General features: G+C 42.7%; 1 protein-coding gene and 1 pseudogene across 2 annotated transcripts in view; both read left to right on the top strand.

Annotated features, from left to right (window-relative positions):
• LOC307088703 (CD276 antigen-like) overlaps positions 1-19,621 on the top strand; it is a gene marked incomplete at its 5' end in the record, with an annotated part of 47,109 nt that overhangs the window by 8,749 nt on the left and 18,739 nt on the right. The window lies entirely within an intron of this gene.
• On the top strand, positions 166-18,312 carry LOC307089062 (annotated as a pseudogene). Its single transcript, XR_013812828.1, has 5 exons — positions 166-205; positions 16,476-16,796; positions 16,913-17,145; positions 17,369-17,719; positions 18,068-18,312. The product of XR_013812828.1 is annotated as an uncharacterized misc_RNA (transcript).

Here is a 19,621-nt window from a genome sequence, read left to right as displayed (position 1 = left end):
CTCTCCTACTACGATGACCAGGACCAACTGGGATACCAGGACCCTCTCTACAAGGGAAGGACCTCCCTGTTCCATGACCAGATCTCAGGGGGCAACGCATCCCTTCGTCTGTCCAGGGTGAACCTCCAGGACCAGGGCAGGTACCTGTGTTACGCCAGCACTTAACAGAACAGCCAGGAGGCCTTCGTCACCGTGACAGTGAGAGGTGAGCTCAAGTCCTGATGAAAATAATAATTATAATGCAACCCAATGACAGGTAGTTCGAGCCATTAAACGCATTATGTTCATGTTTTAGCAAAAATAATTGTGATCTCTGCATAGTATTTAGCTTATATCAGCTGTAAGTTGATGCAGAAAGTTGTCTAGTTACGTTTTGTCATTTTTCTGACAAAACGTAACTAGAGGCGTGCCTCAGGTGTTGCCGCAGGAGCTGCAACCCACCTTATCTCAATTCCATTCAGGCTCCTCCACACTTATTTAAGATGGCTGCCAGGCCATCTCACTCTCTCTGATCCTACCCAGACGGCAGGGCTTTTGGCTTCTTTAGATGGATCTGATATACTACACTACATTACTCACACGCAACCATACACTGCAGTCACTACTGATAATACTGATACATACTTGTACATTGTTTATCTTTATCTCTTTATAGAGGTTATTGGTTCTAAATAAATATACTTCAGTTAAACTTCCTGTGTGGTCTACAAGCTAGTTCATGACAAGAGGCATGAAGAAGGAATAACATGACAGCCCTCAACAGAGTTCTGGTCCACACAGCCGTGTTTCTTATGGTGGAGGTCCTCATTCAGGGAAGTAAGCTTGACAAATAGCTGGTGTCACCTTGTTGTTGAAAGTGTGTCAACACACACTTATTGCTGCTCTTTTATTTTACAGTATAGCCTTCCGTAAAACAGGGTTGATTAGTTTAAGATACATTTAATACATTGAAGATTGTTTGACATGCCCTTATGTAAAACCATTATTACGTCCACCCATTTGAATACACCTGATGGAAATGTGGCATGACGAGATAAATCTTCCAATTTGAGAGACAACCTCTTAACAACCAGGCATGACGTCACTGCAGTCCACCTGCACAGGTGAGGCAGGACGGGCACCGCAACATGTTTCTCACTCCTTGCCTCCTCTTCCTCCTCCTCCTCCTCCCCATGAAGGGAATGTGGCTCAGGTCAAATGATCATTCCACTCTCTGGTTGAGGTGCTCTGCAGCCGACTGAAAGGCTTAAGAGTCAGAAAGGATCAACAAGATGAGAGAACTCAACAGAGTTCTGGTCCACACGGCCGTGTTTCTTATGGTGGAGGTCCTCGTTCAGGGAGGTAAGCTTGACTAAATGTATGAACTAATATGGAGAACGTTTCATTTCTTCTGATAATTTTAAAATCTAGGGGTAGAACCTAAACCCTTTCATCTTCTCCTAAAATCAATCCTGTGTTTATGCCGGTCTCTGCCAACCACTTAGACTGCGTTCCACTCTGCTCCCAACGCAGGTAGAGATATTTTTGTGACGTCAAAGTGTCTTTAGTATACTCTTCAACGTCCCGACTAAGGGACACTGGTGGCGATGTGTGTGAACGTGCGGGGCTCTGTCTGAGCAGCGGTTGATGTCCATGACCGAGAGAGGGTTAAGCTCCTCAGACACTAACGCCGCGTTGTGTGCCACAATTCATGACATCGCTCATTATAACGCTCATACACAACGACGGTAGTCTAAAAAGTCTTACAAAGTTCCTTGAGTCGTAACCATGGGGATGACACACCCCTCCTTTGGTTGGCAAATTGGTTGGCAGAGGCTTGCAAAACACAGCATTTTCTCTAACGGTGATGAAATAGAATAGATTACTATGTTGAAGATCATATACGACATATTGCAGCTTTGAAACAGCAAAAATAATTGAGGATGATTTTGGGTTCACTACCTCTTTTAGCAACAACAGATCACGGAAACAGGGTACAATATAATAGTTTTGCAGTACATTGTATGTTATATTACTACAAGATACTGCAGTTCATATTTTTGAGCTGTAGTCATACAGAAACCATTTGAAAATTCCAGCAAAAGATGAACCTGCCTGATTACATTCACTGGCAGTCAAGCATTGTTTGCAAGTCAAGCAAGTAAGTCATTTGTTAATTAGGTGTACAGTTCTGAGATAGAAGTTAAAGTGGTTTGGTGCAAGCGGAAGTTTGGTATATACTGTTCATCACATTGTTCACATGCAGTGCCTTATGCAGTGCTATCACTATGACAATATGCTAAGGCAGTGGCTCTGCTGGGACACGCCCGATCCTGTATTTCACGCCTGTGGGTATCTTTCCAACATTTTACACAATCACCAGAAATGCTTAGCTCTATTACTTGAAACTTTGAGGTTACACCTTTCCCTCACAGTTACAAATGCCTTTTCCAAAGAGTGAATAAGAACTGTGTGCTGTTCTAACATCCAACCACGGTTGTATCCTCTGATCTCCAGACACCCAGGTGGGCTGTGTGTTTGGGGGGAGCTGTGTGCTGCCTTGCCGCTTCCAGCCAAACAGTATTGAGACCCTCCACTGGGTCAAGAAGAATGGGAATAATGTTCAGGTTCACTCCTACTACGATGACCAGGACCAACTGGAACACCAGAACCTTCTCTACAAGGGAAGGACCACCCTGTTCCATGACCAGATCTCAGGGGGCAACGCATCCCTTCGTCTTGCCAGGGTGAACCTCCAGGACCAGGGCAGGTACCAGTGTTACGCCAGCACTTCACAGAACAGCCAGGAGACCTTCATCATCCTGACGGCAAGAGGTGAGCTCAAGTCCTGATGTCATATCCTATTTTAAACAATTATTTTTATAATGTAACCCACTGACGGGTAGTTTGAGCCCAATTATGTTCAGGATTTCGCAAAAATGAATGTGACCATTGCATAGGATTTAACCAATGTCAAAACAAGTCAATGCAGAAAGTTGTGTTGTTGCGCAGTTATGTAATTTTTCTATGCATCTAAAGCAAATGTGTAGTTGGCTATATATTTTCATAAAGTACAGTTACAAAGATAAATAACTCAGTTAAGGGTCCACACCTCACAAGCTTTACTTTTCAAATATTCCCTTACAATCTGAGACCTGTGTTTTCTTCAACCACAAAATAAAATTGCAACGTTCCCATGTCAGTTGTGTGTGTATTTAGGTATATTTTCTGATGTAACGTTCCTGGTTTGGTTAGCAATAATACCTAACTACGCCATTGATATCAGTAGCAATGCAACTGTAGGAAACCAAATGAGGCATGGTTACTATTAGTTTCTAGTTTTAATTTGGTGCCATGTCGTTGCAGCTCCTGATCCAGCAGCTGTTGCTAGCGTGGACATTGTGCTAGTGAACAACACTGTTACCTGTAAGTCTGGAGGAATCTACCCAAGACCACAGCTCACCTGGTCCATCAGTCCTCACCCGGCTACCATCCTAAAGAACACAACTGAGGTCCATATCGATGACAAGGGACTCTATGACATCAGCGGCTCCTTAAGGACTGTGAACGATGACACAGAGTCGACCTACAGCTGCTCAGTCCAAAATGAACACAGTGCAAGGAAAGCCACGATCAGGTTACACCGTAAGTCTTTGAATATCAGAAGGGCAACGGTTAGTAATAAAGTGTTGACTTTCGATGGCGGCAACCTGAAGGTGCCTTTCATGTCAGTGGCTGACATAAGAGAGTACTGCTTCAGATGTGTGTTGTGAAAATATTGCGGTCTGCAACATCTACTCCATGGCAGATTAGTCAGACCATTGACATTATTGGTCAGGGATTTGCATTCTCCATTGGTGAAATTAGGGAAAATTGTATCATGGTCCAATTTCTCTGCAGATTTCATAACAATATCATATGTCTGTCTGTCTGTCCACTCGTGTGTCTGTCTTCGTCAGCTCCAATGCAAAGTGCTCCCGGGAGTGAGGTGTTACTCCCTTGTAACGCCTCGGGGCTCGATGACATCACCTGGACCTTCAACCACGACCAGACCATCCTCAGAAGACAAGCAGGACAAGAGAAGGTGGTGGAACCAGAGTGGCAGCAGCATGTAAGAGACCTGTCTGAATCAGGCAGCCTCCTGCTATATGTGACCTCATCAGCCCAGAGTGAAGGGACGTACAGCTGTACTCTCAGGTACGCAGACGAAGAGGACGTAACCCACATTGAACAGAAGATACTGGAGGACCCTGTTGAAGGTAGGCTCTTGGTGAAAATATAAAATCAATCTGTGTTATGCTAAACCATCTGTGGTGTGAAAAAGGGACATTGCGTTTTCAATACTTTGCTGATGCTTGGGGGGGTGGGGGGGGGGGGGGGGGGTAAGACAAGGGTGTCCATTGTCTTCTTTACTGAACCATGTTCAGTAAAGAAGTGGGCCTGTAACTGATGAGCCACCTTAGACAATTTGTTTAAAACATGTTTAAGGTGAAGGTATTTGGATGTGTATTGCAGTCATTGTTATGATTGTTACTATTATTTTAGAAAGAATAAGCAACATTCTCTTTTTCTGTTCAGAGGGATCTTCCAGCACACTTGGGATCATTTTAGGAGTCTTGCTTCCCGTTTCCGTTTTAATCATCGCCATCATCATTTATTTTTTCATAAAAAAGGTAAAACCAGTACTTACACCTTCATTAATAACATGTTTACTACACTTTTTTATTTTTTCTCGAGTTCCTTCTGGGTAATTTATGAATGTGGGACTGTGTAGTTTTACAAATAGGATTATGAAGCTATTATTAATATAACTTCTTGTTACTCTTAGGCCAACGAAGGACGAGGAATGAGCTCAAACCACCAAAGTACTGAACCCTCTCCTCAGGAAGTCGTTCCTCTGTCTGAGATAAAGGGTTCAACCTCCTGACTTTATTACCGTACCATCAGACACAGCAGGGTAAGACCGGGGTCACAGGTGCCAGGATCCGTGTTCACGTTGTAATGGGGGGGGGGGGGGTGCTTTGTAGGAGGGACTGACCAGCTTCAGGAGTGCGGCTGAGGTGCTTAAAGGGGAGTAGGTGTGGTCTATAGGGGCTGATTCTGACCTCTGAGTCCTCTGCTGGGATTAGAGTCTGCTGCTATGTTGAACGGTGTCTTCATCTGAGATGGACTGGGAGGATATATTTATTCTGCACCAGAGAAAGACTTTCAAAAGGTCAAAAGGACAATGTGATGGGTACAGCCGAGGCAACTTTAGCACCACAACAACAACAACAACAATATGGACAACCTTGGTGACGCACCACAGAGCACACGTCCAAGAGCGCAGACACATGTCTCTGGATTAATGGAAATTAAACGTTTTCTGACAAAATATAACAATTACTAGTTTGGTCACTTGACAAGTTTTTGTCATCCTTATGATCCCAAATATTTTTTTGCATTGACATCAATTTTAATCAATCTTTCAGGCTATGAATGGGTGAATTGTAGCGTGCGTCCATCACCTTAGTGTACCATCAGTGGAATTGGACTCCTACACAGATTTAAAACAAAACCACCTGCAACGGATTACTACTATTATTATTTAAAAAAAAAAAAATTGTATAATAACGTCATAATTAACCATTTTCAATTATTTTCAGAAAACGATGTACTATAAATGTAAAGAAAGGTTTTCCACTTTTCGTTTGTCCCAAATGCTCATACAGGGCTGGTGCTGTGCAGTTGTTTATGTCTGAACTGTTATGTTAATTGTGATGTCCACATCAAGTAAATAAATACGTTTTAAATATATCCTCTTTCGCTCTTAATATTTCACCACCCTGCTGTTTTCGTGTGATATTCTTGAGGAAAATATTCTTTCAACGTTGTTTGTGTATAAGTTATCATTTACACCTGATCAATCCATTAAATGTCATGGTCTGTCTGTTTCCTTGTCTTGTTTTGGTGTGTTTCCCATTTTACTTTGGTATCTGTCTTGTTTCTCCCCATGTCCTGTCAAGTTTCCCTCCTGTGTGATAACTGCTCCCTCCCCTAATGTGTTTCAGCTGTTACTCGTTGCGTGTCCTGTGTTTGGTATTTAAAGGGGACATATCATACCACCATCACAGGTTGGCGTGTCCATCTATCCGTCACACATCTAGATGGACACGCCCACCTGTGATGTCACAATGCTGCACATTTTGAAAACGGCTTGTAATGGCTAATCACACTCACACCTGGTGGTATGGTATGTCCCCTTTAAGCCCTTGTCTTTCCTTTGTTCCTTGTTTGATCATTGTGGTTGGTGGTGAGTTGTGTCCTGTGTGTTACCTGTGTTACCCGCGTCACCTGTGTTCTCGGTGTTCCTTGCCTCTTGCGTTAATAAATGATCCTTTACCTGAACGGTCTGCTATTGGGTCCTACCTGCCTGCCTGCCACCCGCCAACCGTGACATTAAATGTAAATGACAAATTTATATTTTTATATTTAGGTCATGAGTAGTCTAGAATTCTTATAATGTACTTTATCTATTATTGTTATTATTATTATTATAAACAAGACTTTGAGGTGTTTTATTATAAGAAATCTCCATGTTCCCCCAAGTTTCCCTTATTGTTTGCAGCCCAATCAAACAATTTACTTTTTAATTTAAGGTTTTACAAAAAATAACTCTTTCCACTCAGAATTCAATATAACGTACCACTAATTGCTTTTAAATAATACCTTTTGTTAGATTAAATTGTATTTTTCTTCAGTTTATTTAAAATTTACAATCCCTTTAGCTTTTTCACTGTAAAGCACATCATTGCTTGATGTAAGAAATGTGCTATACAAATAAAATTGCCTTGCCTTTCCTTACATAGCAAATGTATCCGTAGCTCGTATTGTAAATACAAGTCCAAAGACAATAAAAATACCAAAGACAATAAAATGACAAACTGGCAGCCGTGAAGTCTAATCAGTCCAGTTAAAGGTTGGTGTGTCCTGGTCCTGTCAGCAGACCAACAACAGTTAAAGCTGACAGAGGACGACACAGGCAATGACGGCACCGGGCAGTGTTGAGGTTCAGACGGTCGTGTTACTGACGGGGCTGGTCGTCGTTCAGGGAGGTAAGCTGGACCGGATATAAACCGTCTCTCTGGCAAGCCTAATATCAAGAGCCACAGACAATAGTCACGTTTCCATCTAAAGGTGAAGCGAATCTTTAGAAAATTCGCAAAAAGGAAATTAGAATTAGGTGTGTTTCCATCAAGTGGTTTTAGCGGAAAACTACACACATTCCAGGTCTTGTTGTATCCTTTTGATAACATGCTCTCTCGTGGGTCCTGATATATAGTGGATTGCATTGTTGTCTAAAATAGCTGTAATGTTTTTTTCTTCGATGAGAGCAAGGAAAAGTTTTACCTCTTCAGTGGTCCACACACGTATCTATTATTCGTATTGGCCATCTGTTCCATGGAAGTATTCAAAGGATACATTGTACATAATTATAATTCGAAATTCGTCCCATCCTTTATACCACAGAGACTCTAGGCCAGAGGCGTAGGAATGAGTTTAACATTGGGGGGGACACATATCGGAAACCTGACAGATCCGTTAATGGTTTGAACTGAAATATGTCATAAATTAACTACACTGAAAAATATATTTTATTCTACTAAAAAGATACATTTGTAAATGTAAAGGAAAACACATTTTCAATGGCAGTAATGAACTGATGAATATCAAATCAATTCTTTAATTGCACGCTCAATCATCCAGTTTTTTAGAATAAGAAGCGGTGACAAGACGCTGTGTTGCGCTTTCAAAATAAAATAAAATATTTTTCTCCCCCCAGTATCATTTTTAGGTGGGACAAATGCGCCTGTTTCCAATATTGGAGGGGACACGTCCCCTCCGTCCCCCCCGGTTCCTACGCCCTTGCTCTAGGCTCTATAGCATATAACCGTGTTGTCTGATAACAGTTTAATACATTTTTCACAATTTACCAGCTCTCGTTTTGAATACTTCACGCGCCATTCGTTTCAATGGGAATCGCGACGGTCTATACTTTCAACAAAAAGTGTACATATTCATAATTTGAAATTCGCGACAGCCTTTACACCACAGATACTATAGGGTCTATAACATATAACCACGTTTTCTGATTACAGTTTAATGCATTTTTCACAATTTACCAGCTCTCGTTTTGAAGGCTGAACAGACAATTTGAGGATTTATATGCAAATTTTGGTGTTTCCATCACCGTTTACTCATTCTCCAAAATTCCCATAAAAGCCGGGGGATGGAAACGCAGCTAATGACGGCACCGGGCAGTGTTGAGGTTCAGACGGTCGTGTTACTGACGGGGCTGGTCACTTTCAGGGAGGTAAGCTGGACCGGACATAAACCGTCTCTCTGGCAAACCTAATATCAAGAGTTTGTAGTAGTAATATATATATATATATATATATATATATCACAATTCACCTATGTTGTTAAGCGTTGTTCTACACCAGGGATGCCAGGGTTATGGCCCGCGGGCCGGACCCGGCCCGACTGTATGTCACATCCGCCCCTCGGGTGATAAGGGGAGAATATATTCATTTATTATTTGGAATAAAAGGGGTTGGGGTTGACTGATGGCTAGTGCCATAGGCATATGGGTGTGTGGAAATATGGGTTGGGGTTGACTGGTGATGACTGGCAAAGTTAAGCCTGTAAAGCCTGAACCAATTTAATGTTTTTAGATAGCTCATATTTGGCTATTTTTTCAAGAACCTTTTTGTTTTACTAATTCCTACTGGAAATTCAATCACATGGCCTATTGTTGGACTACTTTATTCTGGCGCTTACTTTCTGTGACTCGTATTGGCCTACTTCGCCTGGCCTTGTTTTAATTGGCCTAATTATGCATTGACGTGTTTTCATGTGCAAGCCTTCAATAAATATAATAAAAGTAATTAACAGTTTACACTTGTGTTATTTATAGGAAATGTGTTTTATATGCACCTAGTCTATTTTGTTGCATTTCTAATTTATAAATGTAGGCTACTTGCATGGATAGGAAAATGTTACGTTTTTAGAGGGTAACTGTCTCCTGCTTTAGGCTATGTAATTGTACATTTACATTTACATTTAGGGCATTTAGCAGACGCTTTTATCCAAAGTGACTTACAATAAGTACATTAGTCATAAGAAGTGAAACAATATATCGCTGTTAGTACAGTACAGATGTTCATAGAACCAAGTGCAAGTAGTAACAAATGCTAGGCTAACCCATTGCCCGTGTACAGCAATGATAGCAGCTACTGCAGACGCTACACAATTAAGTACTATGAATAAGTGCAATGTAGATTAAGTGCGTACATTAAGTGCCAGAACGTACAACATACAATGGTGGCCGGAAGGGGCTGGGAAGCTATTCAGAGTCGAGGTGAACTCTGAACAGGTGAGTTTTGAGTCTTGTGTGGAAGCTGGTGAGCGACTCTGTGATCCTGACATCGGCAGGGAGCTCGTTCCACCACTGAGGTCCCATAACAGAGAAAAATTGTGACTTTGTTGATCGACCTTTGCTTGCTCTTAGCGATTGCGGTACCAGACGTCCAGCTGAGGTAGTTGAGCGGAGGGATCGAGCTGGGGTGTGTGGCTTTACTAATGCTTGGAGGTAGGCAGGGGCAGTTCCATTGACTGCCTTGTATGCCAGTACCATCATCTTGAATCTGATGCGAGCTACTACAGGGAGCCAGTGGAGGTCCCGGAAGAGGGGGGTCACATGGGAGAACTTCGGTAGGTTATACACGAGGCAGGTTTACGAGGCAGGGAGTCCAGCCAGGAGTGAGTTGCAGTAGTCGAGGTGGGAGATGATTAGTGATTGGACTAGAACCTGAGCTGCTTCCCTTATGAGGAAGGGCCGGATCCTGTGGATGTTGTAAAGTGCAAATCTGCAGGATCGGGCCACCGCAGTGATGTTTGCGTTGCAGCATAACTGATTGTCCAGTACCACACAGAGGTTTCTGGCAGTTGGAGAAGGAGATACAGTGATGTTCTCAACAGTGACCTGTAAGTCCATGTGTGGGCAATCTTTCCCTGGCATTAGGAGGGCTCAGTCTTGTTGAGGTTAAGCCATGTCTGCCATTCAGATATGCTTGTTGCAATCAGGGCATTGTCAGATGAGGGGAATGAGAGAAATAGCTGAGTGTCATCAGCATAGCAGTGATAGGAAAATCTGTGTGATTTAATTACAGGGCCCAGAGATCTGGTATAGAAGGAGAACAGAAGAGGCCCCAGTACCGAGCCTTGAGGGACACCAGTTTCAAGCGTGCAAGGTTTGGACAAGGAGCCATTCCATGTTACCTGATAGGTGCGATTCGTCAGGTAGGATGTGAACCAGGAAAGGGCAGATTCAGCAATGGCAAGTTCAGCGAGAGTGGCAAGGAGGATCTGGTAATTCACCATGTCAAATGCTGCGGACAGGTCGAGGAGAATGAGAACCGATGAGAGAAACGTGGCTCTGGCAGCACGGAGGGACTGGAGTGTGCCTTCTTGAAGCCTGACTGGTGAAGGTCAAGCAGGTTGTTAGATAAGAGATAGGAGGACAGTTGGTTAGCGATGGCACGTTCCAGTGTTTTAGAGTGGAATGAAAGAAGAGATACCGGTCTGTAGTTCTGGATGTCGGTGGTATCAAGGGTCGGTTTTCTGAGGAGAGGCTTTATTCTGGCAGTCTTGAAAGATGCTGGAACAATGCCTGAAGTGAGGGAGGGGTTGAAAAGTGCGGTGAGAAATTGCAGGATGTCGCTTGAGACAGCCGGGAGGAGAGAGGAAGGATAGTGTCAAGGGGGCAGGTGGAGGCATGGTTAGATGTTATTATTCTGTTGACCTCGTCGGAGGTGAGAGGGATAAATTGGGTTAAGACAGAGGTGGGGATGGGAGGAGGGAGGATCGAGGCAGGGATAAAAGAGGAGCTAATGTCCTTTACCTTCTGGGTAAAGTAGGTAACGATGTCATCAGCAGTGAGGCAGGAAGGAGGTGGAGGGGAGGGATTGTTGAGGAAGGAAGAGAACAAGGAAAACAGTTTCCTGGGGTTTGAGGCGGAGGAGTTGATTTTGGTGCAGTAGAAGAAAGATTTGGCTGTTGACAGAGTGGAGGTGAAATCAGAGAGAAGGAAAAGATAGTGAGATAGATCATTAGGACAGTCTGATCTCTTCCATTTTCTCTCAGCTGCCCGCAACTCTGCTCTATGGGTCTGCAGAGATTCAGACAACCGAGTGGGGGGGGGGGGGTGAGGATCGTGCAGGTCTGGAGTGGAACGGACAGAGGGAGTCCAAAGAGGAGGAGAGGGAGGATACGGTTACGGCGGGTGGTGACAATGTGGGGACTAGAGAGGTAGGGGGAGAGGACTTCAAGGGGAGAGAAAAAGCAACAAAGTGATGGTCAGACATGGGGAGTGGGGTAACAGAGAGAGCAGAGGTGCCACAGGACCTTGTGAATATAAGGTCAAGTTGGTTCCCGGCCTGTGTGTGGGAGGAGAAGGGGATAGTGTTAAGTCAAAGGTGGCGAAAAAGTTGGTTAATTCAGGTGAGTGCAACTTCTCTGGCAGGATGTTGAAGTCTTCGTCTGGATAACGAGTGGTGTGCCATTTTCAGGAAAGCATCTATCTCGTTGCAGAAGTCACGAAGGGGACCTAGAGGACGGTAGATCACCACAATGAAGAGCTTGAGAGGAAGGGTGACATTGACAGCGTGGAGTTCAAATGCAGATCTGCCCAAGTGTTCTAGTGGAATGACCTGGTAGGACCACATCGGCGAGATGAGGAGTCCGGTCCCTCCTCCTCGCCCTGATGGTCTTGGGGTGTGTGAGAATGAGTAGACGGCGGAGAGGGCAGCAGGAGTAGCAGAGTTCTCTGGAGTGATCCAAGTCTCTGTCAGGGCCAGGAAGTGGAGGGTCATGAGGGACGCGTAGGCCGAAATTGAGTCTGCCTTCTTGACCGCTGATTGGCAGTTCCAGAGTCCTCCCATCACTTCAAGGTCAGTGTAGGCAAGGGTCTGTGGATGGCACAGATTGGATGGGTTGCTGCGCCAAGCAGAGGATCTATGGTGGCGTCGTCTATGAGTGGAAATCCTGACGATGAGTGAAGTACGACACATAGCTAGATGTAACCCAGGTTACTAGGCCTTTATTAGAAGTCCAGTTTACCAGTTAATTGATAAATAAATTAATAAATTAATATTCCTTATGTGGCAGATAAATGAATAAATAGGGTTTGATTTAAAATAATCTTCCATAAAATGAATAAATAGGATTTATGAATTAAATCTTAAATATGTCAATAAATAGATTAATATACACAAGTTCATTTATATCTGTTAAAAAGAGTATTTTGTTTATTTCAAGTGTGGCGAATGTGCCTTTCTCAAAGTGTACCAAGATTCGGGTGACATGAGGAGTTCACGTAAGGCAACATAGCTTAACCAATCAGACGCCGTCAAGGTGTACCGTCTTTCTCTCTCTCTGCCGGACCGTTGTCGAGGTGGCGGCATGCGAACTTTTTGTTAAAAGAATATAATTATTTGTGTGAGACCCAGATATATTTGACGTTGAATTATTATCGGCGGCGCAGAGAGCGAAGTAGCCGTGGGTTGATTGGCGGACCTTGTGTTTGTGACGGAAGCGAAGGAGAACGTGAGTTGTTTATTAGCGTTAGCTCACGCCATTAGCCACATGTACTTATTACTGAACTCCCGTGTCCTTGTCTTTTCAAAAGCGGAACCTGGACTGATCTCAGCGGTGTATTCTTCCTTGTACCCGGAGTGTATGTGTATGTGATGCTTGAGCCTCTGGTGAGTAACTTTATTGATGTTCGTCTGATGAACAGAGTTGTGTGCATCTGTTAATGTTAATGTGGATTAACGGGGCATTAATTTCATGTATGTTTCAAAAATGTTTTATATTACGTTTTATTTACATTACCCCCACTCTGTGTGTTTAATCTGAGTGAGCGGCGGTAGAAAAAGGAAAAGTATGTTAATGTTGAGAAATGTGTTTATTTACATTTAAAAGTATATTTTAATTATATGAATATTATAGTAACCCTCTTTTTGGCCTTTATAGGCTGGGTCTTTTGCTTGATTGGATTGACACCTGGTTGACATCTGCATGAAGATACTTCTTCCGCTGGGATTTCTCCCATCTCTGTAGCGGTAGTGGGGAACCTCAGTGGTAGTGGCGAGCTGCCCGAACCAAAGACTTTTATTTTGTTACAAAGATTTTCTGATTTTCCCATATGCTAGATTTATTGAGAAACTGTGGTTGATATCTCATGTTTTTTTGTTTTTATTTTTATTTTATTTCTTTAAATCCACACAATATACCATATTAAAACTTTACTTGTTGATTGTGTGAGTCCTTTCACTCTTTCACTCAATGCACATTGCAATACCCCTTTCTCCTAAAGCGATCTAGATTCTTCTGATTTTTCTGGCCCACGAGTTAATGCACTGATAAATATATAACTGTATCTCCCAGTCCTACCATCGAAGGTTAGAGCTGAGATGGTTACATACAACAGGGTGGCTTCCCTGGTCTGCCTCAAGGGACTCCCGTAGTCTTTGTTTCCCGGGTCTTCGTTTGCAGGGTCCTGACGCTAATAATAGCTAGCGTTTAAATGCACAAGGTAGCTCAGGCAGCCGTAGCTCCGCCCACCAATTAAGCCTATTGTCACCTTGTGACTGAAACTAGCCTCAACGACCTCTTACTAAAAACAACGACAGCAGCAAAAACCAACACAGCGGCAATAGGGTTAAAGTTAGTACAACCAATTGCAATGCTAAACACTAGAGTTCTTAGTTTCAAGACTCACCTACAGCCAGATATGAGACAACCTTCTTAAAGACAAATATAAATGTAACTAATTGTAGGCCTCATTGTGGGGCTATTTTGGTGCCAATGCAATTTCTTTTTGATGTGTAGGCCTTCAAGAATAATTTCAGATAGCCTACCTATCATTGTGTTGAGTCAGTGTTTGGCCTTTTCAGTCCGAAAGTGTAATCCGGCCCCCCGATGCCTCACTTGAAAAAAATCTGGCCCCCTGATCAATTTCACCCTGGCATCCCTGTTCTACACACTGTTGTATTCATATCGTTTACTGTCTTGGTTGTTCAGGGATCGCTGTCCCTTTAAATGTCAGGAACGTCTCATGATGTAGAGCCCCATGCCGGATTTGTTTACATGCAGCGCGTTTTCTCTTCCTGGTTTTCTAACAAAATAAATGAGTCACACATTCGTGTGCTCAACGTGACAAATGATCTTTTTCCATTTAATGCAATTTTCACAAGTTCTTCAATGTTTGGTTTGTTATGCTTGATATTAAGACTACCACCAGAACTCAAACTATCATTTTTTTCTAAAAATATAGCCCTAAGGTTTTACTTAGAATGTTGAAAATAATAAAATGAAATACAACATAAAAAAAGCATTGTACATTGATTAAATCTGAAACTTTCACTTCCTTCTAGAATTACTGGATTCTCGTATAATTTTTGACCTCATTTGAACTTTACTCATACAGAAACCAAAGCTGTTTCTAAAGATTAACCCAGGTTCTCAGATGTGCCAGGTTGTGTGACAGAAGGCGAGAGAAAAGCAGACTGGGAAAGTTAACATGTTGCTGAACAAAAAATAAAAAGCTAGAGAACAGAAGTCCGTCATCAGGATTAGTTAAAAGGATATAGTCGTCTTTGACTCTCTCAGATTGCAGAGGTCTAAAGGTCATGTTTCATGAGCGATTCAAGGTAATTTACTAGTCATTTATTATCAGTTATCACCATCAGAGTATTGCTTATAGACCTGCTTCTAAAGTTAATGAAGAGTATGCCTCTAACACCCCCCTATTCTCTGATCTCCAGAACCCCAAGTGTGATGTGTATTTGGGGGGAGCTGTGTGCTGCCTTGTAGCTCAAAGTCAAACAGTGATTCGATCCTCCACTGGATCAAGATAAGTGGGGAGAAGCTTCAGGTCCACTCCTACTACTCCTGGTCGTGGTGTAATGTATAGGAGCACTCACTACCCTGTGCTGCCCGCTGCTGAGCAGCAGATACTCCTCAGAAGACTTTTTAGAAATAATAAAAACAATAAAGGCATAGAGTCAAGAGTCAGAAAGGATCAACAAGATGAGAGATCTCAACAGAGTTCTGGTCCACACGGCCGTGTTTCTTTTGGTGGAGGTCCTCGTTCAGGGAGGTAGGCTTGGCTAAATGTATGATCTAATATGAAGAACATTTCGTTTCTTGGGATAATCTTAAAATCTAGGGGTAGAACCCCTAAACCCTTTCATCTTTTCCAAAAATCCATCCTATCTTTATGCCGGCCACTATCAAACACTAAGTGCGCGTTCCACTCTGCTCCGAACGTAGGTAGATATACTTTTGTGACATCAAAGTGTCTTTAGTATACTCTTCAACGTCCCGACGAAGGGACACCTGTGGCGAAGTGTGTTTGGACGTGTGGAGCTCTGTCTAAGCAGCAGTTGATATCCACGACCGAGAGAGGGTAAAGCTCCTCAGACACTTATTAGGCTATAACGCCACGTTGTGTGCCACAATAAGAGACCATCATCACTCATTATAACGCTCATACACAACGACGGTAGCCTACAAAGTCTTACAAAGTTCCATTGGTCGTAACCATGGGGATGACACGCCCCTCCTTTGGTTGGCAAATTGGTTGGCAGAGGCTTGCAAAACCGATCATTTTCTCTAACAGTGATAAAATGGAATAGATTACTATGTTGAAAATCATATTGCAGCTTTGAAACAACAAAAATAAATTAGCCATCTTAGCAACAACAGATCATGTAAACAGGGTACAATATAATAGTTTTGCAGTATATTACATGTTGTATTACTACTAGATACTGCAGTTCATATTTTTGAACTGTTGTCATACAAAAAACATTTGAAAATTCCACCAGAGGCTAAACCTGCCTGATTACATTAATTAGCAGTCAAGCATTGTTTGTAAGTCAAGCAATTATTTGTTAGTAAGGTGTACTGTTCTGAGATAGAAGTGAAAGTGGTTTGGTGTAAGTGGAAATTTGGTATAAACTGTATATCACATTGTTTATATGTAGTGACATATACATAGCTATCACTATGACAATATCCTAGCTCTGCTAGAACATCGCGCAATCCTGTATTTCACGACCATGCGTACAATTACAATTACAATTAGGGCATTTAGCAGACGCTTTTATCCAAAGCGACTTATGTGTGTATCGGTTTATCGGTTAACACACACATTGACACACCGACGGCAGAGTCAACCATGCAAGGCGACCGCCAGCTCATCAGGAGTAGTGAGGGTTAAGTGTCTTGCTCAGGGACACATCTGGGGATCAAATTAGCAACCTTTCGGTTACAAGACAACTGCTCTACCTCCTGAGCTAAGCCGACATTTTCGGATAACTTTCCAAAAACTGAATAAGAACTGTGTGCTGTTCTAACATCCAACCACGGTTGTACCCTCTGGTCTCCAGACACCCAGGTGGGCTGTGTGTTTGGGGGGAGCGGTGTGCTGCCTTGCCGCTTCCAGCCTAACAGGGATACGATCCTCCGCTGGGTCAAGGAGAATGGGAAGAACGTTCAGGTCCACTCCTACTACGATGACCAGGATCAACTGGGATACCAGGACCCTCTCTACAAGGGAAGGACCTCCCTGTTCAATGTCCAGATCTCAGGGTGCAACGCATCCCTTTGTGTTGCCAGCGTAATCCTCAAGGACCAGGACAGGTACCAGTGTCATGCCAGCACTTCAGAGAACACCCAGGAGGAATCCAACGTCAACCTGACATTGAGAGGTGAGCTTAAGTGCTATTTGAATAGGATGTCATCCTATAAATAAATATAAACGTTGTGTTGAGCAAACATTACCTCTTTGAATTTCTTGTTTTAATGCAGTAGCATGTCGTTTCAGCGCCTGTTTCTAGAGTGGACATTGTAATAGTGAACAACACTGTCACCTGTAAGTCTGGAGGAATCTACCCAAGACCACAGCTCACCTGGTCCGTCAGTCCTCGCCCGGCTACTGTCCTCCAGAACACAACAGAGGTCCATGAAGATGGCCAGGGACTCTATGGCATCAGCGGCTTCTGAAGGACTGTTTACAATGTCCTTAAGTCTTTAAATCCAACGAGGCAACAATCAGAAGTAAAATAGATTGTCAATGGTGGCAACTTAAAGTGGGCTGTCACGCTCGCTAAAAGCCAACATGAGAGAGTACTGCTGTTTTGTGAAATTATCGTGGTCTGCAACATCTACTCCATTTTTGTCGAAAAATGTTGGACCAGTGACGTTATTGGTCAGGGATTTTAATTCTCCATCGGTAAAATTAGAAAAAATTGTGTCATGGTCCAATTTCTCTGCAGATTAGTATGTTGGGTCTCTCTGTCTGTCCGTCCACTCGTGTGTCTATCTTCATCAGCTCCAATGCAAAGTGCTCCCAAGAGTGAGGTGTTACTCCCTTGTGACGCCTCGGGGCTCGACGACATCACCTGGACCTTCAACCACAACCAGACCATCCTCAGAAGACAAGCAGGACAAGAGAAGGTGGTGGAACCAGAGTGGCAGCAGCATGTAAGAGAACTGTCTGAATCAGGCAGCCTCCTGCTGTATGTGACCTCATCAGCCCAGAGTGAAGAGACGTACAGGTGCACTCTCAGGTACGCAGACGAAGAGGACGTAACCCACATTGAACTGAAGATACTGGAGGACCCTATTAAAGGTAGACTCTTGGTGAAAATACAAAAGCAATCTGTGTGATGCTTAAACTTCTGTGGTGTGAAAGGGACATCAGGCTTGCAATACTTTGATGTCAATGTACATTGTCTTCTGTGTTTATACAATTTTCCCTATAGGCCGATAACTAAAGTCACTTTAGAAATTGTGTCGAAAACATTGTTGACTGTAGTCAACTGGAGTGAAGTAGTGATTAACATTGAGCTACTTGAATGTATATTGCATCTCTTGCTAATAATTGTTATTATTATGCTAGTATTAATAATGAAAATAATTATAGAAAAACAAATTATTATTTTGGAAGAAATAATGAATTTCTCTTCCTCTGTTTCAGAGGGATCCAATAGAACACATTGGATCCCATTAGGGTTAGTCATCTTTGCATTTATCCTTCCAGCTATCGTCATCAGCATCATCTGGTAAATATTAATGTACACATTTTATTTTAACTGTGATTTTGTCAAGAAAGTTGGTGAGGTTATTTCTGGGTAATTTATTTGTGATTTGGGACTGATGTGTGGTTTTACAAATATGATTGAGATGAAGCCATTACTAATGTAACTCTTTGTACTCTTAGGAGAAAAAAAGAAAAAAAATAGCAACGAAAGCCATCAATCCGGTACTTCAACCATCATATAACACCCGTCTGCATCTCCTGAAGTGTAACAATACTTTCCCAGAGACCATCTGGTCAGATTAATCCCAGGTCCTTCTTGTGAGGGAGCACGGCTGGCCAAGACTGAGTAGGTTGTCTGTGTTAAGGGTTAAACCTCCTGACTTTATCACCGTACCCTCAGACATAGCAGGGTTTGACTTGTCATATGTTTATCTATTTAGTCATTAAGAAGAGTTGAAGCAGGGCAGGCCTATTGAACTGCTGGCCCACGGGCCACATCCGGCCCATCGATCATTTGGATCCGGCCAGCAAATTATTAGCATAACGTATCAATCAAAATGCATTTTTCCCCGAAAAAGGTGGTGAGTTCTGTTAATTGTATTTTACAGCTGCAATTATGTAATTAATAGCCTAATCCAGACAAATGTTTGCTATAATTCTATCAAATACTGATGATCAGTTATGAAACTCTCCCTGTACATCTGGAATGTTGCGTCCATCTGTCCACAAATGGATGCTGGGGAACCTATAGACTATATTAGACTGCAACCAGCTATTTTTATTCAAGTTGTTTACAGGACACATCGAATAATACATAAATATTATATGATTTCGCAGTATCCGTGGATACCTATTGTTATTGTAGGGATTCTTATTATTCCATTTCTTTCTATTTTTTGCTCCCCAATTGATGAAAAATACTGATATTTGGCTACTGATATCTACGTCTTATTTTGCAGATTGACATTTGTTGCCATTGGGACCCATCCTTTCCGTCAGGATAGATTTTGCTGTACAGTGAAAATTTCGAAAAAACATTATTTTTCTTCTTCAGAACCATAGCTACAAATGACAAAACAGTTTTCATGGACATGATGTATGGACTTTCCTGATTACATTCTGTGAATTGGTATTGATTGTGTAAAAATCCCACAAGTCAGCTACAAAAGGAAGCAGAAACTTGCCATGCACATAGAGGCCCCCCTCCTGAAGTTTGTGTGACTCTCTGTATGTCTGAGTGTGCGTGTGCGTGTGTGTGCGTGCCTTCATCACGCCTCGTTCTTCATGTATAAAGAATAATACATAAATATTAACACATTATAATCGTTCTCTCTCTTTCTCCAGTCTCTACACCTGAAGAAATGATCCTGGTTGAGAGAAGTCCGCTGACCGGACCGGACAACGGAGGGGACGCAACGGACGAGCAAAGACGCTTGAACCCCCTAGAAAACAAAGCTCGCCCTAACACTGGTTTTGGTTCTGCTTGTTTGT

The sequence above is a fragment of the Pollachius pollachius genome, assembly GCF_949987615.1.
Source record: "Pollachius pollachius genome assembly, chromosome: 17".
Taxonomy (NCBI): Eukaryota; Metazoa; Chordata; class Actinopteri; order Gadiformes; family Gadidae; genus Pollachius; species Pollachius pollachius.
The sequence above is the reverse complement of the archived record's forward strand: the minus strand, read 5'-3'. Positions and strand labels throughout refer to the sequence as shown.